Raw genomic sequence first — 327 nt, 5'->3', positions numbered from 1 at the left:
CCAAAAAAAAAGGGGTCTGCCTCAGCACCACTGGGTTTTATTAGATGCACCTTTTTTTCCGCCTGGAGATGCCCGTATAAACGTGAGAGGCAGGGGAGAAGCTTCCCAATAAAGCGCGATGGACGTTGTAATACAATTTATGCTGTCATTCATAAATAACAATGCCATATGGTAACCATATTGCTTATACAAGTAAAGCCGTCAAAGTGTCACTATTTGATTTATCTCAACAGCTTCTTCCAACGGTGACGTTCAGCCACAGAGAGAGGCGAAAGGGGGGGGAGAGCGAGCGAGCGAGCGCAGAGCAAAATTTGGCCTGCGTTTCCC

This window comes from Egretta garzetta, unplaced genomic scaffold, assembly GCF_000687185.1.
Source record: "Egretta garzetta isolate BGI_Z169 unplaced genomic scaffold, ASM68718v1 scaffold182, whole genome shotgun sequence".
NCBI lineage: Eukaryota > Metazoa > Chordata > Aves > Pelecaniformes > Ardeidae > Egretta > Egretta garzetta.
The sequence above is the reverse complement of the archived record's forward strand: the minus strand, read 5'-3'. Positions refer to the sequence as shown.